General features: G+C 37.6%; 1 long non-coding RNA gene across 1 annotated transcript; it reads left to right on the top strand.

The window, feature by feature from the left end:
• The first annotated feature begins 433 nt into the window (after window positions 1–433).
• LOC130215159 (uncharacterized) lies at window positions 434–26,772 on the top strand. The gene is made up of 6 exons (XR_008835671.1): window positions 434–618; window positions 717–784; window positions 20,378–20,461; window positions 23,472–23,549; window positions 26,290–26,346; window positions 26,524–26,772. It is a non-coding gene; the product is annotated as an uncharacterized LOC130215159 (long non-coding RNA).
• The last annotated feature ends 713 nt before the right edge of the window (window positions 26,773–27,485 follow it).

The raw sequence follows: 27,485 nt of genomic DNA, 5'->3' as shown, positions 1-27,485 counted from the left end.
TAAATTACATAAAAGGAAAACAATTAAGAGATTGTTTCAGGTATTAAATTTTTGTTGAAATTATGAAGCTTTTTTCCATCACAGTAACATATACTCGCCATAATAAGACAATAAAGCTGAATTCAAAGATATCAGCTTTCAATTCATGCTGAATTTCCTTGCTCTAAAGATTGTTAATGTCTAGATCTCACACTATCCTAGAGTTTCGCTCAATGATGTTCTGTCTTCAGAAGACATGCAACTACCCTGAGGGTAAATAAAGAGAGAATGGCATGAATGGAAGGAGGTAAAAAAGAGGCAGGGAGGGAGAAGAAGCTAATGCATGGCGTATACTCTGCTCGTGGGTTTCATGCTGATGGTTCCCTAGGCTTTAATAACACACACACACACAGACACACACATTTTCCTCTAGCACACCTTGTCCTCAGGAAAGTCTTCATCAGGGTTGTTATATTTGTGTTCTCTGAATGGACAGCGTGTAGCGAAGTAATCAGACTCGAATCAGATGACCAGCCCCCAAGCCGAGGCACAGACAGAAAAAAGAGAGAGAGAAGAATGAGAGAGATGGAAACGCAGGGAGATGAAAGAAGAGTGAAGGGAGGGAGGCGGATCTCGGAGGTGAGGATTGTGCCTTACATCACTGAGCTTGTCTTTGTGAGGATACGATTGTTACTGTCTTAACTCTTTGTAAAGGTCTATTTTGTGTCGTTATATAGAAACGTGCTGCTCAATAGTGTGTCTGTCCTCAATGAAGAAACACTGAAATAACAACAGGTTTCGCCAGGTAAGACCAATGTAACAAACTCCAATACCTAATGTCTCTTGTATTCTATCTATTTATCTTTTGTTATGCTAATTTCAGGATAAAAGTTATTTGTTTTTAGATGTTTTTTTTATCTAAGATGTTTTTGTTTGGTTTTTAGTTTGGGGTGTCGATGTCATTTTGTGTGTGTATCCAAAACCAAGTCACATATTCTTTTTTCCTTTCATGTTTTCTTTTTATCTTTGTTGTTTTCTTATGCTGAGTTAATTCTATATTCTGTTCTCCATTCCTACTTATCCTTTTCACTTTCATTACTAATTGTACATGTTTGCATGTTAATTAATTGTTCTCTTTTGCTCTCTTACTTGCTCTCTCTCACACACACATCAAATTAATAGTATGTTGTGAAGATTTTATGTCAACTTTATGAAATTGTACTTGTTAAAATATATTAGTTGGAGTGTTCAATGCTTAACTCTTTAGGATATATGAAAGAATCAATCTATGCTTGGCTGGTATATAGTTAAAGGGCACCTATGATGAAAATCATCTTTTGTAAGCTGTTTGGACAGAACTGTGTGCAGGTATAGTATGTCCACAGTCATATTGGGGTGATATAATCACAATAAGTCTCTTTTTAAAAATTTCCTGATGTTAAAATAGGATCTAAATCCCTCCCATTTTGAGGCCCATCACAATATGACGTAGGATTGTGGTTTCCCCGCCCACCGAATTGTTTAACATCTGCATATTAACATGTCTTCGTAGTAACGCGTATAATCATATCAACAAGACAGGATGTGCGCAAAGCAACTGGGATTACAGCTCTCTGTGATCATCAATCATCATCATCAGATGTGGTCAAGAATGAGTTTTACATGTTTCAAACGTTTTTAAAACGGTGCATGTTTGTAATGAATTACAGCGATTTTACCGTCTTTACTTTATCAGCCGCAGCCGCATGTCAGTACAATTATAAAAGAAGACAATTCAATTGCAGTTTGTGGACGTTAAATCAGGTTTGTTTTGTACATTAACATAATGGATATTCATACAGCAGTGGATAATAAGGTGCATCCTGTCACATTTGGCTTGCAAAATCAGTACAAAGTCAAATGTGCACGCTGTGTGTGTGTATCTGTGTGTACATGAACTTTGTAACGACTCTGTGTGTGGCTCATCATTGCAGAAAGGCTTGAATTAACTCCACAACAAATACATCGAATAATCACTGAGAAAGTTCTTACTGTAGTATTTCTCACAAAAGTTCCGTGAGATCTGCTTCCTTCATGTCTGTCACTGTGCTGTTTATTTGACTCAGCCAAGGCGGAGATTAAGGCACACTCTGACAGGAACATGGGAACAGTGGGCGAGGGGACCTAGCATTAAAGACACAGGCAACAAAAACAACTACATTGTGTTCAGAGCAAAAAAAATTAATGTGCTGAAAGGTATAATAAATATTCTGATGGGTGTTTTGAGCTGAAACTTTACAGGCACATTCTGGAGACACAAAAGACTTATCTTAAATCTTGAAAAAGGGGTAAAATAGGTGCCCTTCAAGTGGTTAACGTTACACTGTACATTTTGTTGTCGATTATTGTGTACATTTTACACAATACTACTACACTCTACTTTATACTACTACAGGGATAGATTTTTGCGAAATGGGTGCTCTGGTTTCCCTCACAGTCAGCAAGCAAGTGAAACCTGTATCTATATCATTTTTATGCAGTGTAAATTCAGCTTGTGTTTGTTACGGTCACACAATGAGGACAAGAGGGTTATCTCTTTTCATCAATTTATTCAAACAAGTAGTGCATTAATAAGCAGGATAAGCAGGTAAGTGAGAGTCTTTGCAATGGAGCTGATGAATAGTTGTTTACATTGTAAACAGATAACTTCAAGCAGACATAGAGTGTAAAGTCACTTTCCTTAATGGTAGCTTTGCTCATCCACAGGTTGGAGAGAAAAATCCACAGGTTAAACGTTCATAGGAGAGGGGAATCATCCACGGAAGAAGGCGAGTCAGGGAGAAGGTAAGGTGAATCATCAGACATCGATTCCAGCCACTACATGACTGGAATTGCTGGGATATAAAGGGAGTGCTGATGATGATTGTGCTCGGGCATGATGAGGTGGCAGGAGATGGGAAGCGAAGATTGGTGCTGAGGGAACGTGTTGGTGAGAGAGAGTGGAAGGTGGAGCAGCAGGAACAAGCCGGGGATGTGACAGTACCCCCCTCCAAGGGTGACTCCAGGCAGCCTGGACTGGCGGCGGGGACAGCCACGTCCATGAGAAGCAGGTTTATCAGGATGCTGACGATGGAATTCATCAAGAAGTGAGGGGTCCAGAATATCATCCCAGGGTGTCCATGACCTCTTCTCGGAACCAAATCCTTCCCAGTCAACTAGGTATTGGAGGCGGCTGTTCCGCCGCAGAGAGTCGAGGATTTCCTTGACCTGGTAGATGTTATTGGGCATGACTTCCGGGTCTGTGGAGGGAAGAGAAACCAGATCAACATATGGCTTTAATAGGTAGACGTGAAAGGATACAATGTAAGCTACAATGTCTTCGGGGAGTCCGTAGTTCCGGAAGACATTATGAAAGAGGGCTTCAGCTGTCTCAAGAGCTGTAGGGAGACCTTTGAGAGGGATTAGTTTGCAAGACTTAGAAAAGCGATGAACAACAACAAGAATGGTGGTATATACCCTTGTGATGTAGGTAAGTCGGTTGAGAAGTCCACTCCTAAGTGGGTCCAGGGTCGGCGGGGAATGGGTAGTGGCTCCAGTTTTCCTTCAGGCAGTCGACGAGGAGTAGTGATGGTAGCCCAAACCGAGCAACCCTGGATGTACTGGGTGACATCCCTGGTCATATTGGGCCACCAATATCTCTCTCGAAGGAGCGAGAGTGTTTGCTTGCTGCCTGGGTGTCCTGAGCTGAGGGAGGTGTGCGCACTATCCAGGAGCAGAACACGGCATCCAGATGGTACGTACACTCGACCAGGGGGAAGTTCAGGGGGTGCTGGTTCTTCAGCAGTGTCAGCTCGGATTTCCTCATCCAACTGCCACAAGATGGGAGCAAGGAAGATGGTGGAAGGTAAAATGGGTTCTATCAGAGGAAGGTTCAGGTAAGTACATACATGAAAGAGCATCGAACTTTATATTCTTGTGGCCTGGCTGGTAGGTGATACCGAAGTTGAACAGAGAGAAGAATAGGGATCAGCTTAACCAACTTAATAGCGAGTAACTCGCAGTCTCTGATACCGTAGTTTTGTTCCACAGGTGACAGTTTCCTGGAGTAGAACGCACACGGATGGAGGGTTCGGGGTTCACCAGACCACTGGGAGAGAATAGCTCCAACTCAGGTGTCAGCCGCATCAACTGCCATGATGAAGGGGAGCGTAGGATCAGGATGACAGAGGACAGGGGCAATGGTGAACCTTTCTTTCAAGCGGATAAAGGTTTGACGTGCTTCAGGGTTCCAGTTGAGTGAACGTTGTCTGCCCTTCAGGAGTGATGTTAAAGGGGCAGAAAGGATACTATAGTTCTTAATGAATCTTCAATAAAAGTTGGCAAATCCAAGAAATCTCTGTAACTCCTTTAGCGTCCTGGGTTCTTCCCACTGAGAAACTGCATCTACCTTGCCTCTTTCCATGCTGACCCCCTTTACGGAAATCACGCACCCGAGGAAGGAGATCGAGGGTTGATGAAACTGAAACAGAGAGGTTTATGTTTTGATATTGTATTGGTCTCACACAATCATGTGATGTGATTTCGCAGGGCAAAGTTCACCAAGGTTGAACTATGCAACGCAGCAACATGTGAAACTTGTTGCACGAGCTTGTGTTTCTGGTCTGCCACATTTGCATGTGTATGAATGGAAGTCTATGGAGTGAAAAGTGCAGTGTGACAGTGGTTTTACCTGGGATTGAAGCAATGATTATTGCGATAGCTTCACCTGTCTTCACCCTCCTGTTTGTTATCAGTTAATCAAATCTTGTGTGTATTTATAGTCCTACAGTTGTTTCTTCTCTCCCTACCCAATGACCCTCTGTGTTTCCTTGTGTTTTCTACTGGATCTATGTGTGATGGAAGACCGAACCTTAACAGTTTATTTCTTTTTTGTTCTCCGTTTTCTTTCTATGTATTTTTTCTAATGTTTAAATGATTCTGTAGTTCTCCTTCGGGAGAGGAACTTCAATGCTACGTGGAAACTTCCACTATGGGGGATTTCGTCAGAATCCAATCAGCTGAAAGAGTATACAATCGGGCCAATGAAATTCCAATGAGTTAGCAGCGTCAGCATGCACAGCTGCTACACGTGGCACGTGGCAAGCTGAGGCATCCTTTTTCCTTCAGATTCTTTCACGATGTCATAAATGAGGGTTTCTCCAACTGTTACAACAGAGAGAGAGAGAGAGAGAGAGAGAGAGAGAGAGAACGAGAAAGCGGGCTGCTTCTCCCAGTCCAGAGTGTGCGATACGTGGCGGCAGACTGTCGAGCTGGGTCTCTCCCTTGCCTGGCGTTTTTTGGGTCCGGTCCTCCAGAGTGGTTTGTATTGTTGCGAATTTCCTAAAAGAACAACACGGTTGTGCATGGAACAGATGTTGCTCCGACTTGCGAGCGTGGCGTCGGATCTAGAAGCAGACGTGATAACCGTGCTTTCCCACCGCTTTGGCCGTAAGTCTGGTTTATGGTTTATCCCCCAGTCCCACGGCCGGACTGACTACATGGGTGTTATGTGGAGGATGTAAAGAAGGCAAGACCTTCTAGGACTCCCGTCCCCTTTTTCCGGGAAGTGCACAGTAGGGTCACACAATCTTGAAAGGAACCTTTCTCTGCCCGATCTGCGTGCGCCTCTGCCCTCACCATCTTTTATGGTGAGGGCGCAGCCAGGGGGTGCGAGTCGATTCCCCAGATTGAGAGTGCCATTGCCCACGTGGTGCCTCTTCCTGGTGGGGTCAGCCTCGTCTCCCGTCCAAGGCGTGTGGGTTACACAGCCGCGGGCCAGGTTGCTTCCACCCTGGATGCTATGACCACCTACCAGCGATAGCAAGCGCAGGCGCTGGCCCAGCTGCATGAGGGTGGTTCCGACTCAGGCCTGTTACAAGATCCCCACACCGCAACCGACTGTGCTCTACGGACCACAAGTCTGCTGCGTGTGCCATGGGAAGGACGATGGCCACATTAGTGGTCCAGGAGAGCCACCAATGGCTAAACCTGGCAGATATACGTGAAGTTGACAAAGTCGCTGTCTTAACTTGCCCATATCCCAGGCTGGCCTGTTCAGCGACACCGTTGGTGAATTCACCCAGGAATTCACGGCAGTGCAGTCGGATACGCAGGGCAGAGTCATCTATCTTCGGGAAAGTAAGACCGCTCCCCCTGCCGAACCATCCACATCCCCTGCTCCTCGCAGGGCGCCGGCCTGTGAGAGCTGCTTAATTCCTTGCCTTTGAGCTCTCTCAGTCTCCGTGGGTTTTCACCAAGCTTGTGGAGGGTGCCCTAGTTTCCAGTCGGCCTGTGGGCATCCGCATACTTAATTATCTTGACTGGCTGATTTTAACGCTCTCGCGAGATCAATTGATTACGCACAGAGACAGAGTGTTTTGGCACCTCGACCTATTGTGCCTTCGGGTCAACCAAGAAAAGAGCTTGTGCTGGACTCGATCACCATGATGGCGTGCCTACCCCGCGTGCCCAGCTCATGCTGACCTGTCTGAAAGAGTTCTACAGAGAAACTGTGGTCCCACTGATATTATTTCAGAGGCTCTTGGAGCACATGGCATCCACAGCGGCTGTCTCGCCGCTCGGGTGCTCCATATGAGACCGCTTCACTATTGGCTTCATGATTGGGTCCCAAGACGCACATGGCATGCTAGCGTGACTGTCACTCCACTGTGTCACCGCGCCCTCAGCCTCTGGACAAACCCTGCATTTCTACCCTGGCATTTTAATCAACTGGATCTGTTGGCAGAGTATCTCACGCTGCGCCGTTTTTTACCCATGCCAGAGGGGAAACACATGCTGGTGAGGACGGACAGCACGGAGACGTTGGCGTATATCAACCGCACGGGGGGTATCTGCTTTCACCACATGTCTCAGCTCGCTCGTCGTCTGCTCACCCGGAGTCATACGTGCCGGAATTGCTGCATCCTATTCTTCCTCGCCGAGCTCAATCGTGCAACCGATGCGCTATCACGGCAGTTTCGCTTGAGAAAATGGAGACTCCAACCTCGACTGTCAAGCTGTTATGGTTGCGTTCTAGTGCACTGGCTATACAGCTGGCCCGTAATACGTATTTCTCCAGTGAGCCTACTCACAGTTACTGTGTAAAATCAGGGAGGACGAGGAACAGGTCTGTTTATTGCACCTCTCTGCGCTTCTGGTGAACAGTATGTAGTTATAAAATCACTTTTTCGGTAATGTTAATTTTTGATACATGCTTCAGTGAATCAATTGTATGTATTTGTTTAAATTGGATTTTATTTATTAATAAGGTGTATTTAAGTTCTCAGTGTTTTGTGGGATATTTTATATATTCTCACCTACAGTATCCAATTAGCTACTTCTGAGATTACTGTAAGTCAAACGATGCATCTAATTTGACTTTACTTTTAGGCTATTTGTACAAACAAACAGCTATTTTTACTTGTGAATGGTTTTCTATTGTGCTCTATCTGCTGGTTTCAGACCACTGAATGAGTTTTTTTCTGCATAACTGATTGGCATGATTATGCATTTACAGTGGTATGAACCATTATAGGGGTGGTCAAGTGTATAGTTAAAGAGTAGAACATGGGTGACATGGTGGCTCACAGCAAGGTCGCTGGTTCGAGCCTCGGCTGGGTCGGTTGGCATTTCTGTGTGGAGTTTGCATGTTCTCCCCGTATTCACGTGGGTTTCCTCTGGGTGCTCCGGTTTCCCCGACAGTTGAAGACATGCGCTATAGGTAAATTGGGTGAGCTAAATTGGCCGTAGTATATGTGTGTGAATGAATGAGAATGTGTATAGTGTTTCCCAGTGATGGGTTGATGGGCATCCGCTGCGTAAAACAAATGCTGGATAAGATGGCGGTTCATTCCGCTGTGGCGACCCAGATTAATAAAGAGAATAAGCTGAAAAGAAAATGAATTAATATATACTATAAAAACAGTCTGTTCTTTTCTAATTAATAATTAATTAATAATAATAATTGTAAATTGCAAAAAATATGGCAGAACGTAACTCACCATGATTTAGATTCCCATTCTCTATACCTGTTTATCTCAGAAACACTTCACCTTGTGGGAGATTTGTGTGTGTGTGTGTAATTCCTGTCACTGTTTTCACTCATTTTCAATTTTTTTGTCACGTGGGACTGCTTAAGGCGAAGACAAAAGGATAGGATCCAAGTGCATTTAATGGTTGGATTGTCGTGCTGATAAACATGTGGTAAATAAAGGAACATCCAAAAGCATAAATAAACAGGCAGAAGGTTAAACTAAAGTCAGCCATCCAAATGCAAAGTATCAAATGAACAAACAGAAATAAACAAAAAACTAAGGCAAGGCTTTGGTACACAACACTTTACACAAATTAAAGACTCAGTACCGAACTAACGTGTGCAGGGTGTATATATAGTCTAAACAATCCTTGATGACAAACTTCAGCTGTGTGTGTGTGATAAGTGGAAAGTGGACACCGTTGTGTGTATAGCGGCATGTGATTTGTAGTTCATCACTAATTTGTAATTCACCAGCAATCTTTCCAGGCATAGGTCGCTGGCAAGCGTGACATTTTTATTTAATAAGAATACCAACACATTCAATGAGAGTGTTCAGTCCAAACAAAACAATGCTTTGGGCATTCAGAATGTTCAGTCAGAAACTACTTGTCAGAAAATCATATCCTACGATCTCCTATGATCTTAAACCGACAATGTTAATGTTAAGCAAATCAGCACTAGACATGCACAGCCAAACCCCCCAAATGTTTGCTGAGTGAATGAAAAATCCCACCCCTATTTAATATTTCATTTCAAATGGAAATGCACCATCACACTAAAATAAAGGTCTGCAGGAAATTTGGTTCACACAGACTTTAAAGGGCACCTATGATAAAAAATTTTTGATGAAAAAATTATGTAAGCTGTTTGGACAGAACTGTGTGTAAGTACAGTGTGTCATATTGGGGTGATATAAAGACAATCAGCTCGCTGTGATCATCAAAACCGTGCATGTTTGTAATAAAGCTGCATGTCTGTACAATTATAAAAGAAAATGCTTCAATCACAGTTTGCGGACATTAAATCAAGTTTATTTTGTACATTAACATAACGGATATCCATACAGCAGTGGATATTAACGTGTATCCTGTCACATTTGCCATGCAAAAACAGTGCAAAGTTAAATGCGCGTGCTGTGTGTGTGTGTGTGTGTGTGTGTGTGTCTGTGTGTGCGTGAACTTTGTAACGACTTTGCAGAAAGGCTTGAATTAACTCCACAATAAATACAACAAATAATCATTGGTAAAGTTGACAATTATTCTATTATCCAATCAGTTCTTGACCAAACCCCTATATATACCAAAGCTGTCTTACCTGCAGCATCTTACGACTTTAGCATCCCTCCACCACCCCGTCACCTCACCTTTTAAGCATTACATTCCCGGGGGGAGCGTTCTGGGGCCGGGCTAGATACTTCGCTCGAATCCCAATTCCTCTCTGTTTCCTGATAAGGGGAATAACTCGAGTTTGGGTGTCTTCCCCGAGCTCAGAGCCCTCTCCCTGGACAGCACGCCAAATACGCTTTATTCTGACACGATTGCAAATGTGAACTCGTGAAGTAAATGCTATTGATGTTTGTGCACTACATGTACAAAACATCTTGACACATTTTGATCTGCCACTGGGGGCTGTTGAACACAAAGGAAGATGTTCTTAAGAATGTTGGAAAAAGCAGCTATTTGAGGCTTTCATAGTAGGTCAGTGGCTGTTTTCCCCTAACATTCTTCATCTTCCCTTGTTCAACAGAAGAAAGAAACTTATACACATTTGGAACATCTGGAGGATCAGTAAATGATGACAGAATTAGCATTTATGTGTGAACTATCTCTTTAAGTTTTGCTTAAAGATGCACAATGCACAACAATGAGCTTTTCTCTTAAACAAAAGCAATGAATCACTGTAATCAAAAGGTGAGTTCGAAGATTTCAATAAACTCAGTAGCACTCTCGCAGCAGTTCTCGATGTTCTCCAGAACACCGTGCACAGGCACCGAGTTTACCTTTCCTGTTTTGATAGACGACAAATGGGATGTCTGTAATCTAAAACCACCCTGGAGGGACAGCGCCCATCACAGTCATTCCTTCATCTGCCAGACTCATGGTACCGGCTTGTTGCCATGGTAATGCTGTCTGGTGAAGCAGTCGGAGAGCCATAGAGTCCTAATTGGCCTCAGTCCTGGGTGAGATTTTGAATGGCGGCTTGTGCCACGCTCTTGTTTTGGATTAACTGTTGAATACTAATGAAGTATATGCTACCTAAAATATGTCCTGAAATTTATAATGCCCTTTTTCATTTATAATGCAGTGTTCTCTGAGGTACACATCTAATGTTTTTAAGACTTTTAAATCCAAAACACATCATCAATTAGAATGGAAAATTTCTGGACCTGTTTAGAACATGTTTTGAGTGAGTGTGTCAGATTGTAGCCAAGAAAGGACACGAAGTTGAAGTTTTGCTTGAGGTTTTGTGTATTTAAACAATTTTAAAGGTTGATAGAACTACTGATGTAAATTTTTAAATTTATGTAATAAAAAACATGTAATAAAAGACAATGCAAGTGTAAACTCATAATGCAAAAATAATATTCACACTTTTGTGGTGCAGCATTACTGTCTGACCCAATGTATTTATTACAGCCGGCATCATCTTACTTTCAATCTTTCTGAAAATCCAGCAGAAATTTGTGGCATATTTATAAATGAATCTGCACTGTAATGAAGTGAACAAAGGACCACGTTTCTACTGATGCAACTGAAACTTAATTAAAGCTTCCATAGAATGAAAGTCTGGATGAATATCCCTACACTGTAAAAAAAAGTTGACTCAACTCAAAATTGTAAGGCAGCTTGCTGCTTTTTTGAGTTGACTCAACTTTCAACCCAAGTACAGCACTTGACTCAATTTAAGTTGTGCAAACTCAAATATGTCCTGAACCTGGTAGCCTTAACATATTAAGTTGAGCCAACTTTTTTTTTACATAGCTGAATAATAAGAGTTTGTTACAAGTGAATGATGTACTGTGAGCCTCAAACACCATTGTTTCCTCATTCTTATGTAAATCCTGTGAATGGAAAATCAGGTAGAAAAACAGGCCTATCAGAACAAAAAACAGACTGTTGTGTTGCACATGCAATCATTAATATGCACATCCCAGGTTTTGATTAGCCACAATGTTTCCTTGTGATATTATAACAATGATAATTCTCATTTTAATTATTTTAGCATATATTAAATTTACTATGTATGTGGGAGAGTATATCTCACTTGTAGAGGTGTAATGGATCACAAATCTCACGGTTCGGATCACATAATGATTTTTTAGTCACGGATTGGACCATTTTTCAGATCAGCCAAAAAGAGAGGAGACAAATGTCATTTGCTTTCCATTTATTACAAACAGCACTGCAAGAAATTTTTGACAAACACAGCTTAGAAGCTGTAATTTTATTAAAAATAAAATGAAGAAATAATCAGATGAATAAAAATACATTGTAAAATATTCAGTACTGTGAAAAATTCACTGTTACTTCTACTGTTGCTGATAACGCTAAATGAATAAATCTGTTATAAATCATTATAAATTGTACAATGCATATTTATTTTTAGTCTCATTTTCAGTAAATGATTCAGTTATTCACTCATAAAACTTCATGTTTCATTGCTAGATGTATCATTTTTGAAGAATTATCAGTGGAATATTTTTGATGGCCACCTATTGGTTGGCCATCAAATGTAATTGCTGCTTTTTGAGCATCGTTAAATGCATATGACAATGATTTTAATCTTTACCTTAAACACCAGTGGTTATATCTAAAGTATAAACTGTTATTCCAGTACTTCTGTGTTATTTGACTGTTTGCAACTTCATGACCAACTCGAACGACTAAAGACTTAATCTTTTTCTAGATTTTTGCATTTTCAGATTTGAATGCAGTGATTCGAAGGATTAATAAACATCACCATCATTTATAATTTATGTTGCGTGGTTGTTGAGATCCTGATCTTTTAATGATTAATCATGCAGCTTACGCTGAATGCATTAATGCAGGCTAAACAAGTAGTGACAGAAAACACCTTTAATGAAACCCACCACACCCCGAATAACCCACCACAACTTCTTCCGTCATCATTATATTTTACAGGAAAGCCGAAATGCTTTCATACATGTGATTTCAATGACACAAAGAGGCGATCTCTCTATGATCATTACAAATTTAAGAATAATCTACCATTAAAAAAATGTATTATAAATGTATTATATAGGCCATGTGTGTTTCAAACCGTGGGTTGTGATCCATATAAGTCACAGATCAACCGTGATCCATTACATCTCTACACACTTGTGTGTGAGTGTGTGAGTGTTTGTGTGTTCAGGGAGCAGGCAATGACATGAGCTGTGTAGTATCAGAGTTATTATTCATGAATATTCCAAATATGGTCAAAACTAGCATAAAATCCGCTGCGTAAAACAAATGCTGGATAAGTTGGTGGTTCATTCCGCTGTGGCGACCCCAGATTAATAAAGGAACTAAGCTGAAAAGAAAATGAATGAATGAATGTTCAAAACCAAACTTTTCATTTTACGAGTAATTCCTGTGCTTATAAAAGAGCATTTAACAATTTTGGGATCAGAAGGAAGACAAAGAAAAGACTGCTTTCTTACATCTTGGAACTTCACATCATGTTGTTTTCGTAGCCTCTTTATGGCTTAGTTTTGTATAGACCGAAATTTGCCTCCTATTTTTTTTCTACAGCAGTGTGAATTAGGGGATGGAGCTGAGAAGGCAGTAGATAGAAGTGGATGCTGATCATCTTACTGGGAGGCGGAGTTTAGATACATTATTACCATAGTTGCACATTCAACCATCTGTTTTAGCAGATTGGTTTCAATACAAGCTGATTTCAGATTAACAAGAAAGATTTGGGTGCTGATATTTACAAGACATTTTTATAGTGCCATGACCTCTTATAATTCAAAAGATCAAGCTAATTTTTAATTTTCATTTCATGTCCCCTTTAAAACTGAACTGAGATGCAGGGCTGAAAACGGAGTTCATTTACTTTGTCTCCTTCTGCTGCTTCAGCCTGACTATTTATCTATGTGTCCATCTCTGTATCTCTCGCTCTCGTAATCTGTCTTCTGCCAGCAGATACAGAGTCAAGCAGGCTGATTGCTTGATGAGTCTCTGTCTGCTGTCTTCTAGATGCTGACATTTGCGCTAATCTTGTGTTTGAGGTCAGAGCCGCCTGAGCCGGTAGCCTTCTTCTAGTTGACATGACATTTCATGCGTCCTGCACTATGTACTTCATGTTCTACACTATGTGTCTCAAGCTATTTTCATGTAAACTAAACATCAAAGACAAAAAACAACATTACTACTAATACCAACATCGCCAGTACTACTAATACTGCTGCTACCACTGCTAAATTGCTAATATGATTATTTAATAAGTTTGAATATTCATATTATAACAATTTACTATTCATTAATGCTCTACGTGTTATTACAATATTATAACTGTAAATAGTTTACTGTAATATAACATTACAAATGCACATAATATCTAAAAATATTATTAATAATAATACCAATTATTTGAATCGTTATTTATAAGAATGTGATATTAAAAAAACTTGTACTGTTTATTTATAAAATTTATAATAGTTAAATTTAGTTAATAATAGTTATTATAAGTAAATAACTATTATTAACTAAATTTAACTATTATAAATTTAATTGACATAAACTGACTTTACATATTTGATTAATTATTATTTATTTATTATTAGTTACTATTCATATTAATGTATGTACTTATGATTTAGTAATTTATATTTATAATTTTTATTGTTCACACTGTAAAAAAAATCAAAATTTTTAAGTTGAATCAAATTAATCATATGAGTCCATTGAACTTATATTATGTTAAACTGACTTAAAACAGCTTGCATAACTTATAAAATTAAGCTAGAACATAATTAACTAAAAACATATGCTATCATGACTAATTGAACATTTAATTTTTTACAGTGTATGAATGCGTACACGCAAATAGAGTTCGAAATGTAGGCTTTATTAAGCAAAGGGATAGTCAGACAGGCAGGAACAGGAACAAACAGTAACTTAAGGGTCATCAATAGCGAAATCCAGAAAGGCAGGCAATGGTCAGGGCAGGCAGCAAACACTTCAAAAAATCACAAAACACTTCAGAAATCAAAACATGGATAAATACCAAAAGCTAGGAACCAGGAAACCGCTAGGTAATAATGCACACTAACAGTCATACAAGACTGAGCAAAGATGTGTTGAAGGTGAGGTGTAAATATAGTCCTGGTAATCAGTTCTCATGAAATTCAGCTGTGTGATTGTAATCAGTGGTGAACTGGAACTGGTGTGTTTGAAGTGCATGATGGAATATGTAGTCAGGTTCAGTAGCAGATGCAATGTGTAGAGTGCCCTCTAGTGTGTCTGGTGGGCACTCAACTTGGTGACTGTGACAATTATTTACAGATGATACATTCCTAATCTTTATAGAAAGTAAATAATACAAATCCTGACCTCATAAATTAAATGCTTTAATTTTTAAATATATATTTATTTTAATTGTTGTGAATATAATTTTTATATAAATGTTAATTAGTATTATAAAATATTCATATAAAACAATCACAACCTTTAATAGAATGTATTTTAATAATAATAAAAAATATTGCAGACGCGGTGGCGCAGTAGGTAGTGCTGTTGCCTCACAGCAAGAAGGTCACTGGTTGCAGCCTCGGTTGGGTCAGTTGGCATTTCTGTGTGGAGCTTTCATGTTCTCCTTATGTTTGCGTGGGTTTCCTCCGGGTGCTCTGGTTTTCCCCACAAGTCCAAAGACATGCGGGACAGGTGAATTGGGCAAGCTAAAATTGTTCGTAGTGTATGAGTGTGAATGAGAGTGTGTGTATGTGTTTCCCAGTGATGGATTGTGACTGGAAGGGCATCCGCTGCGTAAAACATATGCTGGATAAGTTGGCAGTTCATTCCGCTGTGGCGACCCCAGATTAATAAAGGGACTAAGCCAAAAAAATAAAAAATTAATGACTGAATAATAAATATTATTAATAGTTGATTATGCATTTATAATTTTAAGTTACAATTCTTTTTTTTTTTAATTATTGACTTTTACTGACCTTATACTGTATATGGCACTGCATAGCTGTTCAGTTTAAATAAAATAGTTAAATAAATAAATAAATCTTTACAATAATCTTTATAATAAAAAATATTTGTAAAAAATGTGTGCTTCAAAAGCATGTTTTATTGTGGAAATGTGCAGTTTTATGAACTGCTTTGACTCTTCTTATTGTACTGTAGCTCCACTGTTCTGATTTAGATCTCTGTCTGGACTGGTCAGTATATGAATGCGTTTGTTTGCATTCAAGAGCTTTGAAAGGTGTTGATGAGTCATTTCAGTGAAGGAAAGGACTATAAGAACACAGCAAACAGACGCAGTCAGCCTAAACTCGGTCTGCCAAAGCCTGGGATTATTAAAGGCATTTATGCAGTAAAGGTTTTCAGCAGTCAATAACAATAGAGGTTTAAATCTTCTCATATAAACAGAACGAGCGCACAGATTATTTATTTCAAGCAGCGAGGCATTCATTTAACAAACATCAATATTTCACTTTCAGCTATGATTAATGCAGAAAGAGGAATACCCAAGCCAGCTTCAAAAGCCTGGTGCTTTAATAACGTGGGTCCTTTATGCTGTGATGATTCAGAGACAGCGTGAGGACATTCACTTCACTGTTCTCCAACACATTTCACTTCATTTGTGCTTTTCAAATTCATTATGAGACCTTTTTTCTGCTCCGACAACTTTTGATATTAAAAAGTTTTCTGATTTAACTTTTATTGACATAAATAAACTATATTGTACAGTAAATAACATACAGTCAAGCCTAAATACAGTCAAGCTTAAACAGTTGAAGTCTATTATAGCCTTCCTGAATTATTACTTATGTATCCCCTTCACCCCTTCCGGCGTATGGGCAGCCAAAGTTTGATCTCCATAGGTATCTGTACTGGGCCATTCTGATGTTTGCCTCGAGGTCACGTCACCAGGTGTTTCTTGGATGGTCGCTCTTCCCCTTGTGGGTTCCATCTGAGAGCCTGTCTGGTGATGCTAGTTCGTGGTTTGCCTAGGGTGTGCCCTATCCAATCTCATCTTCTCTTCCAGATTTCTGCTTCTATTGGGGGTTGACATGTCCTTCCCCATAGAGCGATGTTACTGATCATGTCACAAGAACTGCTTTCATCCAGCTCAAGAACATCTGGGCTTCAAGAGAACAGGGTTGAAACCTGGAGGATAAACAAAACTACAACCCGAAGAATTCATAAATTCATCAACACCTGTCTAAGAAAGATTCTCCACATTCGCTGACCCGACATGATCAGAATTATTAGCACCTCAAATTTTTTTAATATACAATTAAAGTCAGAATTATTAGCCCCTCTAAATTATTAGTCCCCCCTGTTTATTTTTTTCCCAATTTTTTGTTTAATGAAGATTTTTTCAACACATTTCTAAACATAATAGTTTTAATAGTTCATTTCTAATAACTGATTTATTTTTATCTTTGCCATAATGACAGTAAATAACATTTTACTAGATGTAAAAAAATATATTTTTAATTCTATACAGCTTAAAGTGACATTTAAAGGCATAACTAGATTAAGTTAACTAGGCAGGTTAGGGTAATAAGACAAGTTATTTTATAACGATGGTTTGCTCTCTAGACTATGGGAAAAAATAGCTTAAAGGGGCTGATAATTTTGACCTTAAAATGGTGTTTAAAAAATTAAAAACTGCTTTTATTCTAGCCGAAATAAAACAAATAAGACTTTCCCCAGAAGAAATAAATATTATCAGACATACTGTGAAAATTTCCTTGCTCCGTTAAACTTCATTTGGGAAATATTTAAAAAAGAAAAAAACTCAAAGGGGGGTGAATAATTCTGACTTCAACTGTGTATGTATACCCCCCCCCCCCCCCACCTGTTTTTTTCCCCAACATGTTTCTAAACGTAATAGTTTTAATAACTAATTTCTAATGTTTAAGTTACTAATTTCTAATTTCTATTATCCTTGCCATGATGGTAGTATATAATATTTTACTAGATATTTTTCAAGATACTAGTATTCAGCTTAAAGTAAAATTTAAAGGCTCAAATAAGATCATTAGGAAAGTTAGGGTAATTAGGCAAATCATTAGATAACAGTAATTTGTTTTGTAGACAAACAAAAAATTGCTGAAGGGGGCTAATAATATTGACCTTAAATTTTTTTTCATTTTCAAAACTCCTTTTAATCTTAGCCGAAATAAAACAAAAAAGTGTTTTCTCCAGAAGAAAAAATGTGCCCTTTAAAGTTTGGAACCGATAACAATTCAGCAGAAAATGATCTCAGTGAGTGCAAAGGCGTGTACAAATGAAGAAAGATAGTGAGGTGCCAAGTTATGAAGAGCTTTGTATGTTAAGAGGAGGATTTTGTATTGTACACGATAGTGAACAGGGAGCCAATGCAAGTGAAAGAGAATTGGAGTTATGTAATCAGAAGCACACGAGCAGGTAACTGTCCTAATTGCTGAACTCTGAATTAACTGTAGTCTATGAAGTTGCCTATTAGGGATGCCAGATAGGAGAGAGTTCTAGTAATCAATCTGTGATGTAACTAAAGCATGAACAAGCACTTCGGTACTTTGTTGAGATAGTGAAAAGTATATTGTTGTATGTTATGCAAATGAAAAAAGGCAGAACGTGAGATATTACTAATATGAGAACCAAATGAGAGCTTGGCATCCAGCACTTTTTACATGGGTTGAGAAATTGACTGGGGAGTTATCAATGAACAGGGTAGAAGAGCTTTGGATAAAACAGACTTAGAGCCAACCAAAACGGCTTCAGTTTTACTGGCATTTAACTTGTCATCTAAATGGCATTTAAATTATCATCCATATTTTATTCTTTTACATTTAGTAAGATCAGAATGGGGGTGAGCTATACACTGTATAATAAATCATCACCTGTCTAAGTCTTAGTAATGTCAAGTCATCATTTCAAAGACAAAGACAGATCCAGATATATTATGTTAAGCTGTCACAACAAAGAAATCTCAAACTGTCATCTTTGCATTTAAAAATACACACTGTAATTGAATGCTTAAAACCATACACTTGACGTTTCACATTATAATTATAAAGTTGTCATAGTAGTCTTATTAACACCTCCTTTTTGTAAAATGCTACTTAAAAAAATAATAAAATAAATAATAATAATAATATATATATTATATATATATATCTTTATTGCATTTTAACTTTACACTTAGATAATACTGGTTAAAAAAACAACTGTATTTTTTTTTATCAACATTAATGACCTCTCTTTTAATTCATCAATCAAGACATTTCCAACTCCATCACATTTTAGGAAAAAACTAAAAGGCCCCCAAACTCCCTCAAACACCTTGTATTTATCTCTTAATATTTAGGTCATCTACAGTGCATCCGGAAAGTGTTGATAGCGCTTCACTTTTTCCCGATTTTTTTGTTACAGCCTTATTCCAAAATGGATTAAATTAATGTATTTCCTCAAAATTCTACACACAATACCCCACAATGACTATGTGAAAAAAAAAGATTTTTTGAAATTGTTGCAAATTTAATAAAATAAAAAACTTGTACATGTACAGAAGGATTCGTAGCCTTCGCTGTGGAGATCTAAACTGAGCTCAGGTACATTCTGTTTCCACTGATCATTCTTGAGATGTTTCAGCAGCTTAATTGTAGTTCACGTGTGGTAAATTCAGTTGATTGGACATGATTTGAAAAAGCATACACCTGTCTATATAAAGTCCCAGGGTTGACAGTGCATGTCAAAGCACAAATCAAGCATGAAGACAAAGGCTGAGGAGCGTTACAGAAAAAAATCTGCTGCTCTGAAAGTTCCAATGAGCACAGTAACCTCCATCATCCATAAGTTGAAGATGTTTGGAACCACCAGGACTCTTACTAGAGCTGGCCGGCCATCTAAGCTAAGTGATCGGGGGAGTCAGGGAGGTGATCAATAACCTGATGGTCACTCTGTCTGAGCTCCAGCGTTCTTCTGTGGAGAGAGGTGTTCTTCTGACAAAAGGCATCTGAAGGACTCTCAAACCATAAGAAACACAATTCTCTGGTCTGATGAGACTAAAATTGACCTCTTTGGAGTAAATACCAGGCTTTACGTTTGGAGAAAACCAGGCACCGCTCATCACCACGCTAATACCATCCCTACAGTGAAGCATGGTGGTGGCAGCATCATGCTGTGGGGATGTTTTTCAGCAGTCGGGTTTGAGGACTAGTCAGGATAGAGGGAAAGATGAATGCAGCAATGTACAGAAACATCCTGAATGAAAACCTGCTTCAGAGTGCTCTTGACCTCAGATTGGGGCAAAGGTTTATCTTCCAGCTGGACAATGACCCAAATAACACTGCCAAAATATAAATGGAGTGGCTTCACAACAACTCAGTGAATGTCCTTGATTGGCCCAGCCAGAAACCCGGATCTAAATCTTATTGAACATCTTTGGAGAGATCTGAAAATTGCTGTACACCGTCGCTTCCCATCCAACCTGATAGCGCTTGAGAGGTACTGCACATTGTCATTATGGGGTATTGTGTGTAGAATTTAGAGGAAATAAATTAATTGAATACATTTTAGAATAATGCTGTAACATAAAAAAATGTGGAAAAAGTGAAGGGCTATGAATACTTTCCGGATGCACTGTATTCCATTCTTTTCCAACATTCAAGTTACAAACTCCTGCAGTAACTCTTATGTTAAAAACAGTGGAAATCCTAAATAACTTGTAGCAAATGTCCTAGAAACCATGCAAAAAACCTTGACAACCAAAGTATTATTCCCCAGGACAGCATTTTAGCATTATGCCTATCACTTTTGTACACCACTAAAGTTGTTTTTTGGGATGTTCAGATTCAGGCTTTTGTTGACATGCACTGTCATGGGTGTCTTTCCTGCTTTACTTTACCCTCAAATGATGTCTCATTCTCAGCTACGCCTCCAATACCTTGTCATGGGACTCCTGCCAGAAGCAATTTACAATCGGTTTGTTCGCTGACAAATATTCCACAGAGACACGGTTGTGAAAGTGATCCAGGCTTCGAAAGAAGAGCCATAATCTCTGTGGACCAATTATGCTTATCATCCTATCAAACAAAAGAGTGACATTCAGAGGTGAAAAACCCTCTTTGTGAAGTATTATCATGCCTAATGTTGTTTTTCTCCTTCTCTTTCAAAGTTTCAGATCACCAACAGCGTTGACTGCATTATATAGAAGACAATTTGCTCCTTGAGTCGAGACATGGAGAGGGCAGAGAATAAAGTGAGTCTGAAAGCATCACAGAATACAGACAAAATTGTCCTAATCTGCTTGTTAAAGGGATAGTTCAGCCTAAAATGATTTACTCATCCTCCACTTGTTCCAAATCAGTTTCTTTCTTCTTTTGAACACAAAGAAGATATTTTGAAGAATGTTGTAAGCTGGAAGCCATTACACATGTTTTCGCCCTGCTATTTTTATGCACATTTTGAAATTTGTATAATGGAAATGACAAGATATGCATTCATTTTGAAAACGTGAATAAAAAAAAAACACAAACAATCACAAACCAGCAGCCAAATTCAGTAATATTATCTCCCAGAACTGTCCCGAGTCTTTCGTCTTCATCTTTTGAAGTACAAGTTGTTTATTATATAGGAAAAATTGCATTATTCTTTATGATATTTGGCATCAGTTTATCAAAAAGAGATGATTTTTTTCTCTTTGATTCTTTGGATGGAAATAGTGCTTTATTTGAAAAAGAGCTTTCTTTTGGAAAAGAAATGTAATATTTCAGTTTTGCAAATACAGTGTGTGACATTTTAAAAGGAGCATTACCACCTCGAGTGGCACCGCCGCTGCACTAAAAGATTTGGAATAGGTTTTTAGGTATAACCACAGTTTGCGTCTATGCCGCCTGGAGGTACAAAGGGACGGGATACGAACGGACAGAAATGTACTGTAGCTGTAAACACCCTGCTGCTTGGAAATTAAAATGAAATAATGAAACAAGGCATTATGATTCCTTCATTATTCATTAAAAACTTGTTAACAGGTTTTATTATCATTGTAAACTTGTGAAAATCAGGATTCATTTTGGAAATGAAAATAAAAGAAATAAAAGACAACTAAAATGAAAGTACAAATATACATACAAATAAGTAGGCACATACAGTTTTGCACATACAGTGGATGACACTTTAAAAGGAGCATTACCACCTCGAGTGGCACCACCGCTGCACTAAAAGAATTAAGAACGTGATTTTAGTTAGAACCGCAGTTTGTGACTATCCTGCCAGGGTGCACAAAGTGACGGGATGCGAACGGACAGAAATATACAGTAGCTGTAAATACCCTGCTACTTGTAAATGAAGATGAAATAATGAAACAAAGCATTATAATTCCTTTATTATTCATTAAAAACTTGTTAACAAGTTTTGTTATCATTGTAAACTTAAGTGAAATAAGGATTCATTTTGGAAAGTAAAATTAAAGAGATAAAAGACAACTAAAATAAAAGTACAAATATACAAATTAGTAGGCACATACAGTTTTGCACATGCAGTGTGTGACACTTTAAAAGGAGCATTACCATCGCGAGTGGCACCGCCACAGTACTAAAGGTATAAGAACGTGTTTTTAGGTATAACCACAGCTTGCCACAATGCTGTCAGGAGGCACAAAGGGATGGGATGCGAAAGGACAGAAATATACTGTAGCTGTAAATACCCTGCTACTTGTAAATAGAGATTAAATAATGAAACAGAGCAAAATTGGTTAACAAGTTAAATCATTGTAAACTTGTTAAGTGAAATGAGGATTTCTTTTGGAATGTACCATCAAAGAAATAAAAGACAACTAAAATGAAAGTACAAACATACATACAAATAAGTAGGCCTAAATAAATAAATAAATAAATAAAAAAAGCTGTGTTTTAGCCTAAATATAGAGATGTACAGTGTTTGTTATTTTAAAGTGATAGACCTAAGACAATAAAGTCAATAAAAAAGCTTTTTCATTTTACGTTTTCATTTACATTTTCTGTGTTGATTATATTTTACTTTCTCATTTTATATCTTAATTATTGTACATAAATAATAAATGAATAATTAAATAGGCCTTTTTAATTATTTTAAATTAAGTTTATTTTTAATAATATAGTTTCAGTTCAGTTCAGATTTTAAAACGTCAATGTTCTCCTTTCAGCCACAACCTAGTATTAAGAAACACCCATGCACACTCTTTCACACACATACACTATCGACAATTTAGTTATTTAATTCACCTATAACACATGTCTTTGGACTGTGGGGAAACCGGAAATTAGCTATATTAAAATACACCAGTCTGTAAGTCTAATTTGCATCTTTGGATTGAAACATACCTTTTAATTTTCATAGTGTTTTTAGGGATGTCAAAGCTATCCAAAAATGAACAACAAGTGTTACTAATATAAGCTCACAGTGTGCTGCAATTCTATTGAAAAACCATGATCATACTGTTTATATCCATGGCTAATCTCTGATGGTTAAATATTGATTCATCTTTTATAAATCATTAACATATTGGTCTCTGGGATGCAGTAAATGTAGTGAACATCATGATTTTGTAAAAGATTTGCTTTAATTTGTGATCTGATGAAACAATAGTCATAAACAGCTATCAATATTTTCTCAATTCAAATGAGCAGATGCTTGGACCTGTAAACAGTAATCCATAGGTCATAATGGGTAAATTGGTGCATATACAGTAGAAATCAGATTTATTAGCCCCCCTGAATTATTAGCCCCTCTGTTTACTTTTCTTTTTCACAACTTCTGTTTAACGCAAAAAAAGATTTCATCACATTTTTAAACATAATAGTTTTAATAACTAATTTCTAATACAGTAGTTGATTTCTTTTATCTTTGACATTGTTTTGATTATCAGCGATCTAGCGGTTGCAGATCACTAATGGACTACAAATCTGACATTTATGGACTACAAGATCCAGTCATGTTTTCCTTGCCTTGTCTTGCTCTAGCTGTCAACAATAAAAAAACATATAGCTTAAAGGGGCTAACCATTTTGACCTTAAAATTGTTTTAAAAATTAAAAACTGCTTTTATCCTAGCCAAAATAAAACAAATAAGACTTTTCCAGACGAAAAAAAACCTCATTGCTCTATTAAACAACATTAGGGAAATATAAAAAAGAAAAGAAAAATATATATATATTACAGGGGGGCTAATAATTTTGACTTTAACTGTGTATGATTTTTAGTCTTTATCTATCTTTTTCTCATTCCCTCAAGGAGTCCGCCATCTCCCCACAAAAACAAACAGTGAAAAACAGATCCAAGTCCACTGAAGAAGTGCAGCAAGCCAAAAAGGTAATAGCTCTTTAACGTTCATGTCACACAGTTTTAGTGGAAGTGATGCTCAACTCATTTCTGATGAGAATGAAGATGACAGTGACATTCTAGGTTTCAGTTCTTTATTGCTCTCTCATACAATGCATTTTACACACAGTACTGGCCACAACTAAACCATATGTACAGTACAATGTGTGTCACTCTAGTACAGATTTCAGCAGCTGTTCAGCACCATCTAGTGATGTGGTCGAATAATCTCAGAATTTATGTATGTGTGTGTTTGTGTATGTGTGTGCATGGATCTACTTGGGTACAGAGTTTGTCTACCTTTATTAAGTGCATTATGACCTCCTCATTTTTTAAAATGATGCATACATGATATGTACTTCTATTTAAGTAATAATATTTACTTATAATATTATTTACTAATACTACTGCTACTAGTAAACTAGTGTACTAATAAAAACATGCATTACATTAATAAATAATATATGGTAACATGTATTTTGATGGTTAGGGTTAGGATTTGAGTATTAGTAGACTGTCTGCTTAATATATGTTGATACTGCTCCTTCAACAGACATTTAACTGACTATAAGGAACTGTGCAAGTACATGCCAATTTACCCTAACCCTAACCCCAACCCCAACCCCAACCTAACAATCTACTTATAATCTAATGAGAATTAGTTGGCATGTAGATGCAATGTAACTTAAATTCAACAAACGGACCATCAAAATAAAGTGTGACCTAATACAATAATGAATAATATTGTTATTTAGTAACAGTAGTTGGTAGATTTGATTGCACAGTAACATTGCTATTTTGAAAAAATAAATCATAATAAATCAATAATTAAATAATATTTTTCTATGTATAAAATGGATTATAAAAATAGTAACAGTAAACTAATAAATACTAAATTAAACGTAATAATCTCAATATAAGTTTGTAATATAAGTGCTTTTTCAATAATTAGAACCATAATGTGTTAAATAAATAAATAAACAACAAATATTTAAATCATATAATGTTTTAAACTAAAGAAGTATTTATTAGGTTATGATATTAATATTATTACATCATATAATAATGATAACAACAATAATGACAGTAATATTAATGGTAATAAATAAATAAATAAATAAATAAATAAATATACAAATAAGGGGCGTCACGGTGGCGCAGTGGCTAGCACAATTGCCTCATAGCAAGAAGGTTGCTAGTTCAAGCTGGATCAGTTGGCGTTTCTGTGTGGAGTTTGCTTGTTCTCCCCATAGGTTTCCTCCGGGTGCTTTCTCCCACAGTCCAAAAACATGTGGTATAGGTGAATTGAAAATCTAAATTGGCCGTAGTGTATATGAGTGTGTGCACTCATAAATAAAATGAATGAATGTTTTGGTAGGGTTAAAGTTTGGGTTAGCTTTAGCCTCTTTTCATTGTATTTAATGTAAAACAATACATTTTTGACATCATCAGGAATAAAAATGCAAAGATGTACATTTAGCATTTTAATGTATATTAAATATATATTTAGACAGCAGTGAACAAAAATAAAATTAACTATTTATTAGTATGTGGCTAGATAGCATACTATATACTCAGCGGTGGAAAGAGTACTGAAAAATCATTCTCAAGCAAAAGTACCATTACTTGCCTAAAAATGTAGTGTGAGTAAAAGTGTCTGTTGTAAATATTACTCAGAATATGTATAAAAGTACTCAAGAGTAGTGAGTATTGGGTATTACGCTGTAAAAAGTTGTTGCGTTCACATGCAGTTTATGCAGGGATGAGTAAACGGAACATTCTGTAGTGCATTCAGTGATCTTTCTATATTCATACATTCAATCATTCCTTCCTTCCACTGTTTGTTCGTTCTGTTCTTCCTTCCTTTATTAATTTGTTCCTTCCTTCGTTCCTCCCTTCATTCGTTCGCTCATTCATTCTTTTGTTCCTTCCTTCATTTGGTCCTTTGTTCATTCATTCATTCATTCGTTCCTTCCTTCCTTAGTTCAGTCCTTCCTTGAATCCTTCCCTCATTCATTTGATCCTTCCTTGCTTTATTAGTTCTTCCCTTCCTTCATTTAGTCCCCCCTTCCATTCCTTGTTCGGCCCTTCCTTCTTTTGGTCCCTCCTTCCATCCCTTGTTCGGTCCTTCCTTCATTTGGCCCTTCCTTCCATTGTTCATTCATTCCATTTAGTGATTGTTTAAGGCTGTTTGGTGATTTCAGTCATACAGTCGACATCCTTCATTTTCTCATCAGTGACATGCAATCTATAAACAGCCTCTGGGTCATTGCGTGTTAAGATTTTGGACATCTTCTTGGACACTTTTAATGCTTCCAAAAGGTTTTCTGCATTTATAAAACGCTCATGTCTTAAGGTTGTTCAGTGTGATGCGATTTACTTTCTATGTGGACTGATTTATTTACTCTAGCCAATCACCAGAGACAAGAAAGAAATAAAGGCTGCAGGTTAAAGAAAAATATTGGAGCAAACAGCACCGATCCAGCACTAAAATTGTACTTAAGGGAAAGTAAAAGTACAAATTCCTGAGAAAAACTACTCGATTACAGTAATTGGAGTATTTGTAATTTTTTACTTTACACCACTGTATATATTGTATTTTTAACTGCTCTGCTCCAAATGCGGTTTTACACAGACAAATCCTCATTCAGCTCGCTGCTAAAACGTGCATGTGTTGAGAAATATCCTCTTAATGTATTTTAAAGTCTCTGCTTTTCCCCCTCTGCCACAGGCCTTTCATACACCACAAAAATCTCTGCCGGCCAAACCAGAAACCGAACAACTAGAGGTAAACACGAAACGACAGATTATGAACTTTAGCTTGACTTTGAAAAAAAAATGATCAGAGATTAGAGCAAAGAACAGTCAGTGCTGCTTGTGCTGTCAGAGCAGCATTATTATGTGCTTCATGTTTGTGTTTGAAGTCCTCGATTACATTGTGTTTAAAGTGTTGTATATTTCATAGGAGACTGCAGAACTGAGTGCCTCATCGCAGGAGTTCAAATGATTGCCGGATTCAAACTTTGGAGCGCTGAGATTTAGAGAGATCAACTGGAATTATGGGTCGAAAACAAGAGGATGATTCAATCTCTTTATTCATTAGTTTGTGATTCAGTTTAGTTAGCATAGTAGAAAAGAAAAAATAATTATGTGTAGCTTGTTGACTTTGTGAGTATTATGTTGGTGAAATAAATGCAGAACTGGATAGAACACATTTGAAGCCTGATTGGTTTGCATCCAGCAGATTTTTAACTTTTGAATCTGACAAAGACACAGTCACAAAGACAGCACAGCACACACTAAGAAATTTTCTGAATTTCCTGAATGTGAAAACAGGAAATCACGAAAGATCTCTTGGGACTCAAGAATAAACATGGTGGACGAATAAACAAATAAACATTTGTGCAGTTGCCACAAATCAACAAGCTGATCCTTCATCACTGCTGTGCAAATTGCTTCCGTCTTTTTCCAGCTTACTTTCCGATTTAATGTTTTTTCTTTCAAGTTATAATCTTTGGCTCCTTCTACACAGCTAGATTTCTGATTCTAAATATTCAAATTCGTTTTACTCCTATAATAGGTCGCGTGTCGTAACGTGATGTGACAGCATACGCTAACAGAGTTTTAACCAAAGCCCCTCCAATGTTCTTCCGAGCAGATTAAGTCACTCTTAACATACCTCACACCACAGGAAAATCTGATAAGTTAATATTTAGGATTTTTGGAAGGGGAGAAATCATATGTGCCCAGCCTTAAGTGATTCCTGTTTTTGCTAATCATCTTTGAGATGTTTCTACAACTTGATTGGATTCCACCTTTAATAAATTCAATTGATTGGACATTATTTAGAAAGACACACAGCTGTCTATGTAAAGTCCTGCAGTCTAGAGCTGCATCCCAAATGGCACACTATGCACTTATGCACTA

This window comes from Danio aesculapii, chromosome 21 (assembly GCF_903798145.1).
Source record: "Danio aesculapii chromosome 21, fDanAes4.1, whole genome shotgun sequence".
In the NCBI taxonomy this organism is placed as follows: domain Eukaryota; kingdom Metazoa; phylum Chordata; class Actinopteri; order Cypriniformes; family Danionidae; genus Danio; species Danio aesculapii.
This window is presented reverse-complemented; position numbering and strand designations above follow the sequence as displayed.